At 34.6% G+C, this 18,414-nt stretch overlaps 1 pseudogene; it reads right to left on the reverse strand.

The window, feature by feature from the left end:
• Positions 1 to 3,550: 3,550 nt before the first annotated feature.
• LOC18106120 (probable methyltransferase PMT7) lies at positions 3,551 to 8,324 on the reverse strand (annotated as a pseudogene).
• Positions 8,325 to 18,414: the final 10,090 nt, after the last annotated feature.

Consider the following 18,414-nt stretch of genomic DNA (forward strand, 5'->3'; position numbering starts at 1 on the left):
GAGATAGAGAATGGTTGATAGGCCACATTTTAGCAAACAAAAGGTTTTTTTTTGGTGTTATTGAGTTTTTCTTGATGAAAAGAAGATTGAGGCTCAAAAAATATTTTTTATTCAATTTAGTTTTTTGTTTCTTGACCGATTTAATGATGTTTTGAGGTTGAAAACGAGTATATTGCAGTACTTAGAATTATTATGTGTTTTAAAGTGAAAGTGATTGGAAAATGGGTTTTTGAAGTCCCAATCCTCGAACCTCAACTTTTCGACCATTGAACTAGTAGACGACATATAGTTTGCAACTATAGACAACACATTGTTTGTTTTGTTTCTTAAGACATAGGATGAACGATGTGTTGTCCGTATTATTAAGCGAAAAAAAAAAACAAAGGGGAAATTGGTAGGTGTACGAGCCTGACCTTGTAGCCCCATACAAGCATGAACATTTTTATATTGGGCCAAGTGTGCTAGCCCACTAAGTTCCTAACCTCTTTTTAGACTATCCTTTAGTTTGTTTTGATTTTTTTTCTTAAATTTTAAATAAAATATTTTAAATTATATTTAAAATATTATTTCATTAAATACCATTCAATTTTACCTTTATTTTCAAATAATATTATGAAAGTTGTAGGTAATATTAGCAATTACTTTGTTAATTATTACATATGAACCTAATATGCAAACAAAATTTCAATTTGTTGTCATGAATATTTAATGAAAACAAAACTTATATTTTGTTATTTTTTTATTATAATATTTTTTTATTAATGATTTTTTTCTTCAATTGTATATAAAATATCGAGACATTATTTCTAATTTTTTCATATTATGATAGGTTTTTTCATTTAAAAAATAATTATTATGATAAAAATATATTTTTCTTTAGAAAACAAATACATTGACAAGAAAATATATGTATTTTAGAATGAAAGGATACATTATTTCATACTTATTAATTTCAAATTATTGAAATTCTTACACAAAAAAACTATTTTAATTATCTTTACTTTTAATTCAAAAAACATGCTGCTAATAAAAAATATATAAAATAAATTGCATGTATTAAAAAAACAATCCGTTTAGTAAAATATATCATAGTCTTCCGTCCAATTTAGTAAAATAGTAAAATAGTAAAATTAAACTCTAAGTAAAAACACCATCAATCTCTTATGAGTGATTGAGCCCTGTATAAATACGTACTTACTAAGCGAGCTGTGAATAGAAGTTGTCATACATTGACCATTCATATGAACAATTTGACACATATGCCTTAGGATGGACAGAAGAAAAAATAAAAACTGTGGATAGAAGCAAGGAAGGAACTAGAAAATTTTAATTTAGATGTCATCATAAGAACTATAAGATTGAAGAGTGAATATCTTATTTTAAAGGGGCTAAATGCATGATTATTATGAAAAATTGAAGAGCTAATTTTTTTTTTTAAAAAAATTTCCAGTTATTGCCATGCTTCTCAAAGCTTGCTGTAGGTACGTTTCGAAATACAAGTAAGAAATATATAAAATGATGAACAGTTTTCATCAATAATACTACTCTGCTGCTAAGTACTAAGATCTATCTTATTAGACATGGAATTTTTAATGGGTTCATAAGAGCACGTGAACAGACACAACATCCTAAGCAAAATGACAATTAAGTAGAAGCCTTCCATACACAAATCAATCAATAGTAAACCTTAAAAGGCCAGATGGAAGGAAGTATGTATGGATTGAAAGAGGAGGTGGCAGCAGTAGTAGTGATGATCATACGAAGAAGCCAAACGGTCAACTCAACCACTGGCAATAAGCATCAGCATCGTCTCTGATCTGCAAATGAAATGTGTGTTTGTGTGGTGTAGGGTTTTTTTTTTTTTTTTGGTGGGGGCAAGGCCGACAAGCGTGGGGTTGTCTTGTCTTATCAGTTCCCTTTTTAGTGGCCCATTTCTTTTCATGCAGAGGGAGGATTTTATCTTCCTTTGCTTGTTTTAGTGCTTCTTTCAAATTTACTTGATTGTCCCTCTCCCTCTCCCCTCTCCCCTCTCCCCTCTCCCTCCTCCATTATAGACTTCTGTCCTATATAATATTAATGTATATATATTGCATGGCTATGGTTATAGGTACCTAGTAACCTAGGCATGGTCAAGGGCTCTAACTGGTCAAGCCCTTATCGCCCTCCCCCTCCCACCATTAAAGCTTCATTATAAAACATCAATTATATGCTCAGAAGTCAGAAATAAGGTGGTGTTGTGAATTATCGAGAATAAGAACATTTAACATGGTTTTAGCTGGCAGCGATAAAATATAATGACTGATGAAGATTTGTTAGATTTACTAATATTTATAGCATTACTCCTCAAAAAAAATAATTATTTGATGGTAACTATAATCATCAACTAGCTAGTGTTTCCAGCCCATTATTCATCCTAAAGTCTTTTATACATAGCAGTGCGTATATGACTTCGAGACAAACATATATTTGATTTTATTACAAACATATATTTGATTTTCTTACAAAGACTCCAAAGTGAACTCCTATAAGGTAACAGTTTGTCCTGTTTTTTTCTTTTGTTGAGGAAAGATTTGATTCACGAGTATAAATGTTTTAGTTGATGGTACTGGCTGCTTATCTCCCTTGGACTCTACTGTTTTTCAATATTCATTGTTACCCCCAAAAAAAGAATATTGGAGCTTGGCAGTGCGTCTCATGCTCTTTTTTTTATATATAATATTCGAATTTTATTGATGATTACAGAACTTCATTAAGTATATGAAGTTCTCCGTGAAAAAAATTGAAGGGAGGCACATAAAAATGTAAAAGATATACATGATAGAAAATATAAACGGTTTGAAAAAAAAAATAAGAATGCATATCATGCTCGTAACATGAATTCACAAACTTTCTAGGTAGAAAAATACTTATACAGCTTTTTATCCTGAAGGGATGAGTGAAATCTCTCCTCTTGAATTCAACACCTCACTAGAGTAAAGGGAGATCACCTTAGAGGGGTTTCTTGATTATTCTTGCTGGTACTTTTAGATTCAGAAATCAACACAATCAATTGGGTTTGCTCTAACAAGGTTAAATGAGCCCATTATAGGTTGTAGTTATGGTGCAGATGGTAACAGAGGGCCCGATGAGAGCCCATTCATGATCGAATTTAACTTTGAACATCCCCCAGATGTTTCCCATGATAACATTTTTGCAAGTATGCAAAGGGTCTCTGCCTTCTAATACGTAGGAATTTATAGGAAGGAAGGGGAAAAAAAAGTCAACTTTTCAGTTCTTTGTGCTGGTACTTGCACCTTGAAAGTGTACAATGCAATCTTGAGTTGTTGGTTCGGCAGGTAAATGGATTAACTAGAGCCAAGAATGGGGTTGTATATGTATTGAACCAATACGAATTTCATTAAAACAAAAACAGCAAATCTGCCCACAAGGGTGGAAGGTGGGGAGGATAGTGCATGGCTTTTGTAAGAAACTTGGAGGAAAATCGGATTTCTATGGCCTTTATCTACTGAGATGTGTTTGTTGTAGGTGAAAAGAAAAAAACAAGCCGACATGATGCCCCGACAAAGCAATTAATAAATTAGTATAAGCTGCTAAATTAGTATTAGCATGAACAAAAGATGGTGAAGGTTATGGCTAGTGAACTCATGGTACAAGTAACCTATTCTATCTTGAAAAAGAACCTGAGGTAAGTATCTTGGATGCATGTACAACTTAAAACAATTGCCCAAAACTTCTTTCTGCATATAAGTACAGTTTCTATCTTCTTTTCTTTGTTTTCCAGAACATGCGATTCGACATCCCATAGGAACTTTGGAGCTAAATCACGGACTCTTGATGTAATGGATTCCACATCTCTGATGATAACCAATCCCTACACATTAATAGTCTTGGTAAGATTGTATATCGCGGGATACAAAGTCATAATGGCCTAAAGAGGTACGCTCTGTCCATCCAACTTCAGATGGATCCATACACTTGTATATCTTAGAATCAGACATCGAAGTAGTATCAACATCAACATTATGTCATATAATGAATTATACAGTCCATTATTCACGTGCTTGTTATGAACGATGCCGGATACAGATAAGTGCACTGGTGTTATGAAAGCAGGTGACATGGAATATAGTTCAAAGAAGCTGGCCATAGCTTTACATCTAGTTGCCTAAAGCCTATTCATTCTTCATCCTGGCATTCAACATGTAACCTCTCTGACTTTTAAGACTTCGATAGATGAAATTTATTGAAAGAGTTATAAAATACCTGAGGTTGTATGATATGGTCCATCTCCAGCATGATACCCTCTAGCAAGCAACCTTCTCCATGTTCTTTGTAGTGAGTGAAGAGATGGTTGGCATGCAATAGATCATATGTACGTGGATATGTTGAGAATGACTCACAACTGAAGTTAAAATACACATGGTAAGCACTAGCATGTGACAAATCCCTCTATCCATGAGGAAAAAGCTGAGCACCATTTTCAATTGATTGATGGTCTCTTACCTATCATGAAAAGCTCCAACAAGACCCCTGTCATAAATAGCTGACAAGGTATATTATTCATGCTCATGGGAACTATATTCATCACCCAAACAGGCATCGAGTTCAAAGCCACAGCAAATCCGCCAATAAAAGCATTCATTTCCATGACATTACGTTTACCCGTCTCCTTGATATTCATCAGCTTCCAATAATGGCCAACTTGATTTGCCAGAATATGGCATCTGAAGAAAATTCTTCTTCAGTTATCCCTGCAACGAGAATGTGCACAAATTATCTTGTCAGATTGAATATTTAGCATGTTTTATGAGTTTTCCTAGTAATCACAGCAATAGACTCCAAAAGACAAGGTTAAATGCTGGTCATCATCTGAAATTTCCCATGCAAACCCTGCCCCAGTGATTTTGATGACAGAAAAGCACAGGCAGTCCTAGCCCCTAAGCTGCCTCCAACTACTTGAAACTTTGAAATGTATGTGATAGTTGATATCTATATCTTTCACTGTGCTCATTGCAAATGCACTGCAGTGCACTCAATTTTGAAATTAAAAGCTAATATAGTTTGTAAATTTGAAAAAGATACCACACTCAGACATGACCAGGGGTCAGGAGGAAAAGCAGGGATAAACAAATACAATTTCCAGCTACCTTAAGCTCATAAAAAGCACATGAGCGCACCAATTTTTCTGAGACGCTCTGAATATACAGAAAGATGTTCTGGCCTAGGAGGGAGTTTCTGAGAATTTGTTTGTGCACTTCTTCTTGGTATGCAGTTTCTTAGTGGAGTTTTCCATGATGGTTTCATGTCAACCACGGTATCACAGATGTTTATTTGCTTCATCTCTGCGTTCCGTGCAAGGCATGACTCATTTTCTGGTTTGACCCAGATTGCGGTCTGAACTTCTCGGGCAATGAGTTTCCAGCACATAGCTGAAGTCAGATTTACCAACTTATCCCAAATTAATGGATAATCTTTATCCTTTCTATAAACACGTGGAGCTGAATAGACAAATATCCATTATCTCGCAAAAGACGATTAACTTCTTTGAGTAAAATACCATCTGCACTAAAACAATATAACAATAAAATAAAAGCCCAAGGAACTTATGGAAAACATGTAAAATCTAAACATAAATGAAACAGATTTTTTAACTCGAGAGTCCTAAAAAATGTTCAGGTGCTTGCAAATGCAATGAACAACAATTCAATACTTGCTATCAACACATCAGGGTAGCATCTGCATGTCAAAACTTACACAGTGCACTTTCACTAAACTGATTTAAAAGTTTGTACTGGGTGAAAAGATAGCTGATGCAAGTCATGTATACAGCAATCCACTGGCATGTATAAAAACATACTGGGAATCATGAATTGTAAACTTCCATAGAAATGCATCTGTAGTTCCAAGTCTTTAATATTGTTCTTTTGTGTTACTATAGGCCATCCGAAAAGGTAAGAAATCAGAGATCACTTCTTTTGGCTGACTATTATCACTTCAATTGGATGAAAACATTGTAGCAAAATGTACGAAGAGCATGGAGCATTTATCCGAAAGATATGTTTCTTCCTACAAACAATTTTCAAATGCCACTATGCATAACAATGTTCAAGCACCATACCATTCTCATGCCAGTCAACACAACACCTCGAACAATGAACCATCTCAAAAGAGCTTGAGGGATATGGTAGCTGTTTTGTGGTAATGGCAGCAGTCATGGCACCAATTCCTCGTTCTAAAGAAAACTGAATCTGATTTTCACGACCATCTTTGGGAGCAAAAGACATTGTTTGTATGTCCAAAGGAAGAAGATAAGCTGAGAAGCTAGCAACGCCACAGCCAACATACACAACTTGAACAACCCCAGCTGAACGCAGATCACCTGTCATCAGTTGTCATATTTTCTAACCTGCACTTCAAAGAAAAATCATAAGAAATGGAACGCGATAATGCTTAGGTTTTGGAAATATCATCAATTACTGGTATCATTGCTGTTGTAGGAAATGATAAATTAACCAGTTTGAAAGCGAATAGGTGATATAAGAAGCTTAAGTTCATCTACCTCTTAATGTAATCAGCTGCTCCATGCTTGAAATTAGTGCCACCACCAGGGAACCACCGTAGCTGATATTTCTCATGCACCCAGTTCTAGCCTCCTTTGACTTCAGCAAGATGTGTATGATTCACATTGCTTCTCCACACATAATCCCTGCTGGTTGGCCATTTTATGGGCAATTTATAATCTTCTGGAAGTGGCACCAGGCAAAACAAACGCTTCTCAAGTGGAGGACAATGCCTCTCTAGCTCTTCTCTTCTAGAAAGATCCAAGGCCGGGAGCAAATCTTTCACATAAGAAACATCATGGCAAGGAAGATACTCATTGAACTTAAGGGCATACATTCATCCTACTTTCTGGGATTACTAGTGGTGTTTGTCGATAAGCAATAGTAACTTTGTTGGTGAATGTGTAAGGACCTGTAAGCTAGAAGATACAGTTGATAAACTTGGTAGAAACCTAAGGTTTTAAGTTTCATGTGCAGTCATTAGCAACATGTCATAGGCTGAAACAAATTAAACTAAAGTTCGAGGATGAAACAGACACAGTTTGTGCATGTTCATGGTCGCATTATCTCATTTTTTACTGCATGAGCTGTGATAATCCAGGTCTAAAGATTGGTTTAACATCTAATCTGACCTGTGGAATGTAAATTTATCAATCCCAAATCCAGCATCGACCTAATCCCAAAATAACATCCATATGTGAACAGTGCAATGAATACTCCCCTGAGGCTTCCTTTTGATAAATAGCACATTGTATGCAACTAGCAAATATGCTTGATGCAAATGAAAAACATTACACAGATGTAAAATAACATCCATATTTCCTTCTTTGATCCCCCACTAAAATATGCCACTTTCAAGTCTATCTTCCATCAATATCAATTGTCAGAGACCTAGAGTGTCTGCAATTTAATATTACGGTACTCTATTTCTTTGCTTTAGTAGATTCTCATTGTGATCTGTCAATCTATTTTATTAACAACCAATCTAACCCTCCAATCTCACAGGGGGGAAAAGGTAAGGGCTGGTCAGGATCTTAATATGCTTCTATTAACAAAGAAAATGGTATCAATTCCATTCGGAGTATCCAGACATCTACATGTTGAGTGGCCTTGAATGCTGATTGTGAAATTTATGAGCTCCCTATAAAGTTTCCCAATTGCTACCAGCTCACTGGATTTATTGGCAAAACAATCTCATCAAGCAAAAAATTTCTCAGCCATATAGCCTAAAAAATCCAACTGGGACCAGCGTATATAAGAAAGACAACAACGTTACATTCCCCAGCGCAATTACATATATCATCTCCAAAAACACTATGCAGTGCAATAGATTAAATAAACACAACTATAAAGTCACAAACTTCACAAAAGAGAGAAAGAACATGCCGTGAGATGAAGAGGAATTGGAAGAGGAAGAGAGTTGAGAGACATAAATGGAAGCATTGTTGTTTCCAAAACGAGTGCCAGTGTAAATGAACCCACCATTAATAACAAAGCCACCATTATCATCTACTCTGATTTTGAATCAAAAGCTGACCCCAATGAGTACCCTCCCATCTTTCTTTTCTCTCTTTCTTGAAATAGAAACTTGGTTTTGCTTCTGCAATTTGTAGGAACCAAAAGAACTAAACTGGTATTTGCAAATTGGGAAAAAAGATATCTTCTTGGAGCTGTTTCAGACACAAATCTAAGAAACAAGAAGTGTTGTGAGTTAGAAAGAGAACTAGAGAGATCATTGCCTGATCGCCTACTTGTTTGTTTTTTTTTTTTCCTAGTTTGTTTAGAATTTTTATTATCTATCCTTTATTTTCAGATTTCTTAGTTTGTTTAGAAAATATTCATTAATAAAATTTTAAATTATGAATTTTTTGTAATTCCTTTTTGGCAAAATTATGTATTTTTATATTTGTTGTTTCTCTTGTGTTGTTTTTGTATGTGTCAATTGGTATTAGAACCCAACGATCGTGATAAGTATTTGCTTACTGTGTTCTAGAATAATCATGACTAAAAGATGTAGCAGAACATGATATGCTCGTATAAAGAAAGAATAGAAGGTTCCTTTTAGAAAAAGATATTCAGAAACTGGTGATCGAAGATATATAGAGATAAATTACAAAACTAGCTCGTCATTTGGCAAAGGTGAGGAGCCTAAGGATCGTGATTAGAGTTATAATGAATTCTTGATTAATTTTGAGAACCCGTTTCAGAGGCATAAATAGAAAAAATAGTTTTTTGATCAAGATGAGTATGATGTTGAAACTAAAAGTTTTTGATGATTTTAGTTCCTTTATGGATTAAAATCAATCGCTAAAATTCGATGAGAATGATAAAGATAATGTTGAAGGAGAAGATTTATATGCAAATTTTTTTTTTTGTTTATGTTGAATACCTGTTTATTTTTGTGTTTTAAAAGCGCTTTTAAAAAAGTTTGAATTTTTTTTATTTTTTTCTTTGCTTCAAATTAATATTTTTTAGTATTTTTAGATCATTTTGATGCGCTGATGTCAAAAATAAAAAAAATATTATTTTGATATATTTTTAAGTGAAAAACATTTTGAAAAGCAGTCGCAACCACTCCAAACAGGCATGTTACATGTGCTTGAATATAATTTTAGAAATGATGGGGTCAAAGTTAATTTCATGTATTTAATATAAAAAATGTAAAGTAAATTTTCAAATTTTCTCATAAGGCTCTAATATCGCTTCCGTTGTTAAGGAGGTTGAACATAACATATATGAAACATATATGATTTCTTCTAATGAAAAGGCTAAGCATGTAAAAATTTGAAAACTATTGATTGATCATTCATGAGATCGAGTTAAGAATAATTTGAAATTGAGGACAAGTTCTTTTTAATTTAAATAATCTATTCATTCGATTTAGATATTTACTATTTGAGTTCCCACCACCACACACACACCATACTTATTAGGTAAAAAAATTAAATATTCATATCATATTCATAAAATTTCTTGTATTCATATTGGTATCTTAGTGTTATTTAATTATTTAACATAAAATAAAATAGTAATATATACATATACACACACAATGGCAAAATTTTAAATAGAAAAAATTACTTTGACCCTTCTAAAATCATAAGCAATTACATTTTTTTTTAGTTTTAAAAATTACACTTTATATATCATTGTTTATAACAGACATGCGAAAAATAAGTCAATAAAAAAGTTTGTAAATATTTCAGGATTGCGTTATAATTGAGTTAATGATTAAAGAGCTTTACAATTAAATATTATAACTTTGTAATCAATTAAAAAAAAAAAAAACTAATAGAACGTCAAAAGAAACCATTCACTCATCAACAAATGCAATCTCAACCCCCCACCTTGGATTAAAATACATTAGTGAGAATACTCTTTGATAGAATGCTCTTGGCACAGCTGTTTTCTTCTGTTGGAGCCCCTGACCTTCCCACAACCCTTGTTGGCTCCACGGAGGAGATTAATCAGCAGGAACAAACTTGATTGAGATGCTGGATAACTCAATCTCAACATTGCCCTGCATGAACTCCATGATGAATTGTCGACCTTTGAAACCGGCCTAGGGCTAATTTGATGATGTCTTTTCTTTATTTTCTTTGCCACCATAAGTTTTTGCCTTTCTTGGAGACCCAATTTGATTCAAGAACTTGAGTGGACTGCTAACGCTCAAATAAGCAAACCCACGAAGCAAAACCCTCGAATTTGGACTTCTCTTGGTCTGATTTGAAACGAGTACTCCTTCAAGATCCCCCATTATCTCCCATGTGTTAATAAGATCTAGATAATTGCTAAAAATAATAATAATAAAAAAAAGATGTTCTTTCTACAGATTGTGAGTAATGGGATTTACAGAGCATCGAGCAACTGTTAACTTAGTGAACGAGCGAACTTCTATGGCTATCTTTTGTAGCCTCAATCTAGATGGAGAGAAGGGTTACTTCAGAAACTCCAGCAGTATTTAGGAAAATCGTATGTTGATGTCATGAGTATTCAAAAAGGAGCCGGCGAAAACAATTAATATCTTCCTACTTCACCTTTTCCAAATTCAAGAAACCAAATGGTTGAATAAGTGGAATTTATAAGAAACCAAATTCAGGAAAGATGGGTTTGAGAGAGAGAGAGAGAGAGAGGGTTTGTCGGAGAGGGAAGAGTGGACATGGTTTGGTTTTGTGTTTGATTGATCTGTCGTTACCGTGTTCATGTTTGTGTTTTCTGTAAAAATTGTATTTTATAAAATTTTAAAATGTTTTTTTTAATTAAAATTAATATTTTTTAGATTATTCTAATATATCAATATCAAAATTAAATTTTAAAAAAAATATTATTTTCATGTATTTCCGAGATAAAACACTTTGAAAAACAATCACTATCACAATATCAAACACTATCTTCATTTAATTATTGGAAAGTACTCTTTGATAGACTCGTGTTCTACTACAGGCCAAATCAAAAAAATTTAATTGTGAAAATAAAATACTAAGAATATGAGGGTTTTTTAACAATGTTATTAAACCCGAGTAAGTGGGTAAATCTTAAAACTTCTTAACCCGATTCTTTGCCCAACACGAGTTTCCAATTAAACCGCATCAGAACTGACTGGATATAAATCGGATGATTTTATGAGTTTAAAGACAATTCAAATGACTAGTAAAAATATAACTTAACTTATTAAAAAAAAAGAGTAAAAAACACCGAGATAAAAACTTTTTTTAAAATATTGAGATGGTGACATATTGGATGACCTTGGTTATTCTACAACCTAGTTCATGAACTCAACTAGGTTTAATAACTTAATTTTACTAAAAAAATCACTTAATTATATGATAAAAAATAAATACTTATAATTTCAAATATCAACTCTAAAATATATGTTTGTTTGAGATAGTGATGAACTATACAAAGCAGAAAAAATTACTCAAAAATTTTATTTCCCAACAAATCTAATATCGAATAATAAAATAAAAAATATAATTTTTTTAATTATTAACAACATTAATTAAAAGATTAAATTTCTACTAAGAGTACTATTAAGCCCATAAAGTGAAGCTTTAAGAGTGAAATAAAAAAAAAAAAACTCAAGTTAAGTTTTGTTTTGATTTTAATTTTTTCAGGTTGGCTGAGTTGATCCAGATCGACCCATGAAATTCGAGACCCGGTTTCTTAGCCGAGTCAACTCTCAGATTTAATAACTATGGTTTTGATTTTAAAGGTCCAATTCAGGCTCAACACTTGACAGCCTTTGCTGACACGGCCAGACTGACTACAACCTGATAACAGACTTGAGAGGTTTACACTGCTGGGCTTTGTTCCTTCCTCCAACATCTTATTGAAAAGTTCTGCAGCTTCAACACCCAGCCCATGGTTTCCATACCACTTCGATCATTGATATCCATGTTACAATATCTTTGGCAAGCATTCTGTCAAAAAATTCTCCAGCTGGAGAAATGCTTCCACATCTTAATGTCAAGGATAGAGGTTCCAAAGTGCATATTATCTTCTCAAACCCTCACATGCACAACACCCTTGAAACATAACAATCGAAGTCAACGAAATTCGGTTCCATCCCCAACCTCATTTTATTGAAAAGATCAAGCACCAACAAAACTTCCTTCGAAAACAAACCCAGAAATCATCGATGTCCAAGAAACCAAATCTCTCTGAGACATCTCATCAAACACTTTAAGACCATAACAAACCCACCAAGATTTATTACAAAAATACAGATCAAATCCGAACCCTAACTTCATTGCAACACAATGAACCATTTTTCCTAACAGCGAATCTCTCTTAAGGGACGAAACACCTCTGTTTATTGATGGAAGTGTAAGGCTGTCAACTTTAACACCCAATTCTCCCAGTCTTACACAACAACAAAGCTTCACCAAAAGGCCAAAATCAAGATGGGATTTTATAATCAGATTCCATGTTACAGTATCGGGTTCTTTCTGTAAATTGTTGAATAGTGATGTCGCACTGTTTAGATAAGTGAAATGTGAATATAACGAAATGAGCTTTGAAGCAAAAAAGACATGTTGATTGGTCCCAGTTGAGATAATGATAAAAGCTTTTTTTAAGAGTTTGAGGTCTTTACATAAATTTAGAAGTAAAGAAGGAGAAAAAGAGAACAACAGTTGGTCCCAGTTGAGATAATGACAGTGGAACACTGCATGTAACGCTCCAACAGCGCAAGGAATGGAATCAAATACGGGACGTCATAGGAGTTAGTCCGAGATTCGGGTGCTGAAATTAATAGATAAGCTGTTTCAAAGAGAGTTTCCAACAACACGCACAATTGGTCATCAAGTTTTCAACTGAAACCAACAAGGGGAAGTGCCTTCGGATAGTTCATTCGTGCTCTTAGGAGATGCTACAATTCGGGATCATTCATGAGAAACATCATTTTCGTGGTGCAAATGAATCTATGTGGAAACAACGTACAGAGAAACTGAATGGCTTCACTTCTGTGTAGAAACAGAAAAGGAAGAGGTCGATGAGGGCAACAAAAGTTAGCAGCCTTGAGAACCAGCACAAATAGATCACTACAAACGGTGCAACTCTAGCATTATTCAGTCAACGTCCACAAATGAAGTGAAGTCAATATCCTGTAGGGTAATTTTCCCAGTATATAAATCACTTGTATGATCAGAACAAAGAGGGAAACACATTCGATTCAGACTTCCATGAATTGCACTCATCCTTGGAACCTAATTGTCTTCATCTGCTGGGTTCACGTTTAAAATATTTTGCAGCAACCGCACTCGATAAATAACAGTATCCGTTCTGTCACAAAAATGACACAAGAATGTGATGGCTCGTCAGAAGCCAGTCTGATCAATAGCAAAGATAAAGCCTAACGCACTCATTTTTTGTAGCTTCATGCATTTATGCCAACGTCAAAATACAAGAAAACCTCAGATGATAACTTACAACAATTTTCACCATCTCAAGTTCTGGCAGCAGCAAAAGAAATCCAGCCACATTCGCCCAACCCCTGCACACCACTTGATAATACCAGCATCTTCCAGAGAAGTGAGTATGCTGATTGGCCTGGGACGACCCATTTTATTTGTAAACCCAGCCGTCTTTACAGCCTTCCTTACAAATTCAATAGGTGCAGAGACTTTCATGCATAGTTTTCTCAGATTATCCACGTATGGTTCTCTCAGCATACTTCCTGTAATCTACGCCAAAAGTTTGAGTATAGCCCTGAGCCACAAGACGTGACTTGTATTTGTCAATAGACTCATCCGAGTTAAACTTGATTTTATACATCCAACGACTACCCACAACATGCTTATCTTTAAGAAGTTTGACAATACTTCAAGTTTTATTTTGATTAAGGGCTTGCAGCTCATCATGCATAGCCTGCCGTCATTCATCCTGTGAATTTGCCTCCTAAAAATTCCATGGTTCATGCACATCAGAGATAGCAGTAAAAAAAGCAGTATGTTTAACTGAGAGAAGTTGATATGTAAGGTAATTAGAGATAAGATGTTTTGCTGTATAAATGACATAGTCTTGTAACTTTGTTGGAGGAGCACAATGACATATTGGATTCCTACGGGGTTGTGGAAAAAGAGAATGATTAGCAGAATCACCCTCAAAATCCATGGTAATAGGAATGACAAGGGGGTGTTAAGAGGAGACACAAATTACAAAGGAGACTGAAGAGACTGATTAGCAGAATCACCCTCAGAGTCCGAGATAATAGGAATGACAACTCTTGAGTTAGAATGCATATCTGCAGCTGTGGTGGACAAGTGTCTATCATGATTGCTACTATCATCAGCTTTGGAATCTGTATGGCTGTGTTCAGAGTATATACTAATAGGACCACATTCCCTTCATTAGTAGTCATACCATCAGGGAAGGAGGAAGTGTCATCTGCAACAGGTAGTTTATCTGAAGATAAAGTCAAGTCTGTAGAAGCAGCATTAGATAAAGGAAACAATTCTGCCAAGTCTTCTTGTTGATTTCTATTTTTAAATTATAAAGAACTTTCTTCAAATTGAACATCTCTTGATATGAACAATCTTTTAGGGAAGGATGGTAGCATTTATACCCCTTTTATGTTGAGGAGTATCCCAAATAAACACAATCAGCGGCTCTTGAATCAAACTTGTCTCGATGTGAAGTTTTGATATAAACAAAACAAGTGCAGTCAAACACTCGCAAATGAGATAAATCAAGTGACTGTTTCTGCAAGACTTTAAGAAGTGATTTAAAATGTAACACTCGGCTAGGTAGCCGATTGATTAGATATGCAGCAGATAACACTCTGTGAGACCAAAACAATTTAGGAACATGCATGATTAATTCTTCTGTTTAAGATTCTTCTTTCTCTTTTGTTTCTTCATGGTATCAGAACAGGTCGTTAATACCCTACTGATTATTTGAAATTCAAATAGAAGACCCGCTCAAGATTGATAGTGCTGATGACACCAATAGATCCTAGCTACAATATGATGGAAGGAGAGCCAAATCCTAATCAACGTTTAGGCTCTGTAATATTGTTAAATGAATTTAACTATCTCCCTTGGTCAAGAGCTGTGACAATTGCTCTTGATAGAAGATCCAAACTTGGCTATGTCAATGGCTCTTGATTCTCCTTCACAAGCTTATGAAGCTTGGCAATGTAAGGACCAACTTTTGTTATGTCTGGAAAATCATATTGCTGAAATATTCAGCTACTCGGAATCGTTTTTAGAACTATGGGAAGTTGTTAAAGAGATGTATGGAAATCAGAACAATGCAGCACGTATTTTCCAAATCAACAGAAATCTTGTTAATCTACAGCAAGATGGCAAGACTTATGTTCAGTTACTTGGATCCTGAAAGGTATATTGAGTGAACTTGCACTAAATCATCCCCCACACGGTTGATGCAACAAAATTAAGGAAAAGTGAGGAGGAGGACAAGATTTTCCAACTTTTAGCTAGCCTCGGTTCAGACTATGAAGATTTGCAACATAATCCTTATTAATCCTGACCTTCCATCCCTTACTAATGTGTGCGCGAAGAAGAAGCTTGCAAAAAAGTTGAGTTCTAATTCTAAAATCTCTTTATCAAAAACTCGTGCTTATGCTATCAACAAATCAATGAACAATGACAAACTTTACAAGGGCAAATAACACGATTTAAAGTGCCAACGTTGTCATAATATTGGTCATTCTATTGGGAGGTATTGGATTCTTCATCCAAAGTTGAAGCTGAATTTTGAAAATGAAAAGAGATCTCAAAGGGGCTACGAGCGCAAGGCTCACGTTGCTGCTGCTGCTTACTTCACTAGTTTTCTTCCTAGTAATGTTGAGAATTTTTCTATCAACCCATCAGCCCTTCTTAATGACTTTCCTGTTTATCTTAAGGAAAAAAGTGATACTATCATGATAACATCTGCCTTTGATTTTGTGGCGCTCCTCGGTAAGTTTGTGGGCTTCCTTGCAAACTGTGCAATATGTGTTGCAGGAGGAATTTGCAATCTGTATTGGAATGAGAACTTATCTATTACTTTCCTTCAATACAAACGATGCAATAATTACAACTCGAAATGAGAGTTAGTAAAGGACTGGTGTCACATCTGTATAGGACTCTGGTGCTACTTTAGTGGCTGGCAGGTAGTCAGACAGACTTGGCAGCTCGAGTGAAAATTCTTGCATTCCGAGGGCCTTCTTTCTCTCTGTGCTGTAGGATGGCTCGTGCTGTCTGTGGTAGCGCGGTCTTTGCTGTTTTATTTCACCAAGTCTTGTAATCGGCATTACCGCAGCTAGGATAGATCCTCTTTCTATTGTTTAGCTGTAACCATGAATCACCACCGTTGAAGAAGTTGCCTCTGGTGGTCTCGTACTTTAAGCAGAAGGTCCCTGGAAAGTCACTTAAAGAGCTTTTTTTTTCTATTGTAAATTAAACGGTTCATTGAGTCATTTGTAAACGCGGTCGAAACAAAGTTTAAAATTAATTTTTTTTGTATGTGTTTAAATTATGTAAATTATTTAGATATTAAATACCACCTACATCTCGTCTGAGGTGAATTATTCAAGTTCAACAACTTGCACTAAAAGAAAAATATTTGAGACGGGTTGCTAAGACCATAAAAACTTGAGAAAAAAAGGTTTGTCAGCCAATCTGCACATCAGTTTGAAAGCTGACAATTAAGAAAGGATTAAGGGCCCTTAACTACTGTTACAACCTCCTAAATTAAATTGGTTTCGTTGAAGGAGAGTGTTCTGTCTCAGTCTAGGTGGACATCCATCATAGAGACTGTCTCAGTCTCTGGGTTAATGGTGGACCTCTAATATTTAATGCTCTGTCTCGGGCCAGGCTCGTAATTGATGGGAACCTTTTCTCGTTGTGGGAAAAGAAACAATGATTTAACGATAAGTTTGCATAAAAGTAGATAGAGGGGTGTGATTGATTTAATTCTCAAATATTAAGGATCTAATTAGCCTTTCTTAATCACGCTAAAAAAATATCAAGTTTTTACAAACCAAAAATACTTTTGGTAAGCATGAAATCGCTTTTAAAACAGAGAGTCTGAAACCACTAGCTTGTCCTGGTCATAAAACGATAAAGTCCAGTTTTTTCTTTAACCAAAGTTGAAGGAGGCAAAGGAAGTTTCCTGGAAAAAGGTCACCACACTGGAGGAAACGCATACGTACGATATCTTTATCCATCCAAGCGAAGACTATTTTTTTTATTTGATTAACTTATTAAAACGAAGATTAAGAACATAAACAAGACAAAATGATCAACACCGAATGTCGTTTTCCTAATCCTTAAGCAAGATAGTGATACTTATTGATATGTTTTGTAGTAAAAATTGCAATGCATTTTAAGTGTTTTCTTCCATGCATGATATATCCCCACCAGAAATAAGACCAAGCATGAAACATGAAACCATGTCCTCGCCCCTCACTTCACGCCAAAATCGCCCATTTTCAGCGACTTCTATGGGTCTCAACGACGACCTATAGACGGGAGATGAGTGTGATAAACGCATTTTAACTTGATTGAGTCTGAAGAACGAAATCTGGATTCCATTGGCAGACCTTTTACCAATAGGGCTCCGATTCTACTGTCTGCAACACTTTTCCTTTAAGAAGTGATTACGGGTTCGGTGTTTCAAAGAGAAGTCAATCTCGTCTTCTAAAACACCAAATAAGAAAGAAGAAAAACCTGATGGAGGATAAGGTCTTGTAACCCACCGTTTATCTGTTTTGAATAAATCATCAGCCAATATAAAAGGTTTCGATAGGTTTTTTTTTTTTAACCTTTTCCTCAAACATTGAAGGTGACAGAGATGCGATGATAGTACTTTAGTATATCGATCGACTTGAAACCCTAAAACAACTTGCACAAAACTCGACCATAAATTTAATAATTCGAGGGTCTAGAGAAAGAAATTAGATTAATTATATTCATTTAAGGTGGTATGTTAGTTTTGCGGGAAATGGTTTTTTTTTTTTTATGTGAAATAGATATTAAAAAATAAATGAATTATAAATATTTTTAGTCAATTCTTGAATAGTAATTCATTTAAAGAAAAAATAGTTTAACCTTATGAAAAATGAAAAAGTATTTTTACTGATGTTATTAACTTATAAACATTATTTAACCACGTTAATTATTATTGCTAACACCACTATAAACATTATTATCATCATCATTTCTCTATTACAACCCTACCACCATCTATTATCACCACAATTATAATCTTATTATTAATATAATCATTGTTTTATTATTATCTCATAATGACTCTCTCACACCATTACTTTCACAGCATCAATTTTCTTTTCATTATTACTACTATTTTCATTCATCATTATTTTGTCAACATTATCAAAACCACAACA

This window comes from Populus trichocarpa, chromosome 16 (assembly GCF_000002775.5).
Source record: "Populus trichocarpa isolate Nisqually-1 chromosome 16, P.trichocarpa_v4.1, whole genome shotgun sequence".
Taxonomy (NCBI): Eukaryota; Viridiplantae; Streptophyta; class Magnoliopsida; order Malpighiales; family Salicaceae; genus Populus; species Populus trichocarpa.